Raw genomic sequence first — 464 nt, forward strand, 5'->3', positions numbered from 1 at the left:
TATCTATCTATCTATCTATCTATCTATCTCTATCATCTATCTATCTATCTATGTATCTATCTATCATTTATCCATCTATCTATCATCTATCTATCATCTATGTATCTATGTATCTATCTATCTATCTATCTATCATCTATCTATCTACCATCTATCTATCTATCTATCTATCTATCTATCTATCTAGTCATTATCTATCAGCTGTCTATCTATCTATCATCTATCTATCTATAAATCATCTATCATCTATCTATCTATCTATCTATCATCTATCTACCTATTATCTATCATCTACTTTTCTATCATCTATCTGTCTTATATCTATGATATGAAATGTAAAAGATACTTTATTCATCAACATCCATGAGTCAAAAGGGAAATTAGAGCAATTGCTTACCAACAAGGGATAGGATTGGGAGAATGGAATTTGGAAGGCCCTGTAGGGGATCTACTTCCTTCTTAGA

Source organism: Nannospalax galili, unplaced genomic scaffold (genome assembly GCF_000622305.1).
Source record: "Nannospalax galili isolate Female #2095 unplaced genomic scaffold, S.galili_v1.0 scaffold929, whole genome shotgun sequence".
Taxonomy (NCBI): domain Eukaryota; kingdom Metazoa; phylum Chordata; class Mammalia; order Rodentia; family Spalacidae; genus Nannospalax; species Nannospalax galili.